The following is a 2,959-nucleotide window of genomic DNA, read 5'->3' on the forward strand; positions in this document are numbered from 1 at the left end:
CACACGGCCCCACCGCGGGGCCGGCGCACCCATCCCCCCTCACAGAGGAGAGGTGGGGGGATTCTGCCCACGTGCTCTGGCAGTCGCCACGGCGGCTACACTGCGCACTCAGGAGGGGCAGCGGCCGGGGGCTCCGGTACCCCAGAGGCTCCCTCTCGGATCGCTAGAGAAGGCTTTCTCACCGAGGGCGCGCCGTCCCTCACCCCATCGTCTCTCCTTCGGGCCCACGGAGGCGCTCCACGAGCCGCCGAGCCTCGACTGGGCGGGAGGGGTCTGCGGTACAGGTAAGCGGACGACCACACGGGAGCGTGTGCACGGTCGGGGCCGGAGCACGGCCCGTGCCTCCACGACGAGGCAGCACCTGCCCCCAACGGAAGACGCGAGGGAAACAGGCACGCCTCTCTTCCCGTCTCGACCCCTCCCCCAACGAGAGCCACTCGCGGGACACACACACACACACCACCGCGGTGGGGGACCCGAGGGGGACGCCGGGTTAAGGGAAACGACACCACCGCTCGGCCTCAGGCACCTGAGGGGCGACCTGGAGCGCTCCAGGGGCACCACCGAGGGTTAAACGAGGCACGCTCACCCACCCACGCGGGGCGCGCGGCGCAGCAGCGGGCACAGCCCCCCCCACCGCGGGGAGGGCCGCTCGCGGGACACGCGCCGAGAAGGCGAAGCGAGAGCGTCCGCTGTGTCCGAAGACCGACGGCCTCCCTGACGCCCCGTGGAGGGGGGCGGGCAGGAGACCGAGAGTCAGGGCCGGAGGCCGCACCCACCCTCCCGCCTTCCTCACCCTCCCCGACGGGCAGGGGGAAAGGCAGGCGAGGGGCCCCGTGGACAGACCGAGAAGACCGCACACGTTCACCAGGAACGCCCGTCCCTCGTCCGGCACGGCTTAGGCCCGGCCCGGGAGAGCACGACCACACCACATCGATCCGTTGAGCCGAGGGGGAGGGGGGGAAGGCACGGTGAGGACAGTCGCCGGAGGGGCCCGCTTTAAGCCTCGCCGGCCGCCTCCCCCCGCCACACCTCACCTCGCCTCGCCTCAGGCGACAGCCGCCGACGACGACCCCAGGAGGAGGAGCTGCCTGACACGGGGCACGGAGCCTACAAGAGCGGGCGTCGTCCCGGCCACCACCGGGCGCCCGCGGCGGGGGTCACACAGGGTAGAAGACCCACGGCGCCTCGCCCCGCCGCCCTCGGGTCACCCAGAGACCGGAGGTGGCGCCACGGGTCGGGTCTGCCAGACACGCCACGCGGGAGCCGGCGCACAGGCCCAGGCCGGCGGCCCAGAGGCCCAGAGCCCCGCGTGCGTCCAGAGGCCCAAAGTCCTCGGCGGCAGACGCCGAGAGAGACCGTGTCGGCACTTACCTGGTGGCAGAAAAGGCCCATTTCGGGCGACAAAATGACAGCGCCCGACAGCGGGGCCCACCCACGACTGGCAGAGAGGGACCTTGGCACCTTGGCACCGCCACCTGTCCCCAGCACTACCCCAGAAACACCAGGCCCGGAGCTGTCGGGGGTCATCTGGTCGACTGGGGGGGGGGGAGGGGGGCGAAGGGGGCGCCCGGTGGGCGAGGTGGGGGCGCAGACGCCAAGGGGGAGGGAGCTGGCCGGGGACGCCCTCCCCCTTCGCCCGCACGGGTAGGTGTACCCGTCCGTCCGAGTCTCCGAGCGGGGGTTTGGCTTCGAGTTGCCAGAGAGAAAAACGAAGAGAGACCCGCCGGCGAGGCGCCTCCCACGAGACGAGCGGGCCCCCACGAGGGACCACGCCCGGGGCCCCAGACCGTCCTGTCCGTGGCACCCAGGACGGCTCGAGCCGGTCCCTGACCTCCTGGCCGTGATTCAGGGAGTTGGGGAGGGGTGAGAAAGCAAACCCTCCGGGGTGGCGAACCCTCCTGAAAGGGCGGGAAAGCAAGAACCTCCTGAAGGGAGACGCAAACCCTTCTGAAAAGGCGAACAGCAAATCCTTTGGAGGGCGGGAGCCAACCCTCCTGAAGGAAGAAAGCAAACCCTCCTGAGGGAGGCCCGGGAGGAGGCCAGACCGCCGAGTCCCAGGCGCTCCAGGGAGGGACGACCCTCTCCCTCCCTGCCCACCGCGGCGGCCCGGCCCAGGTAGGGTCCGGCCGGTCCGTCTCCGCGGCCGGAGGGGCACGGGGAGACGCTGGTCGACCCGGTCAGGCCACCCCAGAGCCCGGCTCTGGAGCGCCGCCGCCGCCGCGACGGCCACCCTCCTCAGAAACCTAGAGAACCAATCTCCGGCGACAGCAGGACGTCCCTAGGCCTCGGCGCCACCGCCACTGTCGCCGCCAGCAGAGCTGGTCTCTGAGAGCTGTGCCTCGGGCCCGGCGGCTGAGTCACAACCCTCCTGAAGGTCGCCGAAGCTCCAGAGGGGAGGGACACTATAAAAGCGGCCGCCAGGTGGCTCCTGACAACCGGCTCCAATGTCCCGAGGACGGGTCGCTGTCGCCGGCCGCCCAAACGCCCGAGCTCGGCCCGGAGCCGCCGCCTCCGAGAGACGCGACGCGACGCGACCCCGGCCGCAGAGGAAGGGAGAGGAGCTGGGAAATAGCTCCCCAGGAGGCTGCCACGAAGGAGACGCGCTCCCCCCCCCCACCCACGCGATGCCAGGCTGGTGGGGGGACATTCCACGGAGACGCCGGCGGGCGGCGGGGCTCGGGGCGGGGACGGCCGAGAGAGGGGCACCAGTGACATCCCGGGCTCCCCCGGGCCCCCTCCCCCGAAGGAGGGAGGGAGGGAGAGAGAGAAGGGAGGGAGGCAGGGAGGGAGGGACCGACCGGCAAAGCGAAACCAGGCAAGCGCTGCTCGGAGAACAAAGCAGGACTTCTCGAAAGCAGACACAGACACAGACACGCAAGCCCAGGAGCAAGAAAGGAAAAGAAGGAGACACTCGGACCCCCAACAAGAGAAAACGAAAGTCAACCTGTGTCGAGAC

The sequence above is a fragment of the Giraffa tippelskirchi genome, chromosome 8 (assembly GCF_054371585.1).
Source record: "Giraffa tippelskirchi isolate mGirTip1 chromosome 8, T2T-mGirTip1v1.2.pri, whole genome shotgun sequence".
Taxonomy (NCBI): Eukaryota; Metazoa; Chordata; class Mammalia; order Artiodactyla; family Giraffidae; genus Giraffa; species Giraffa tippelskirchi.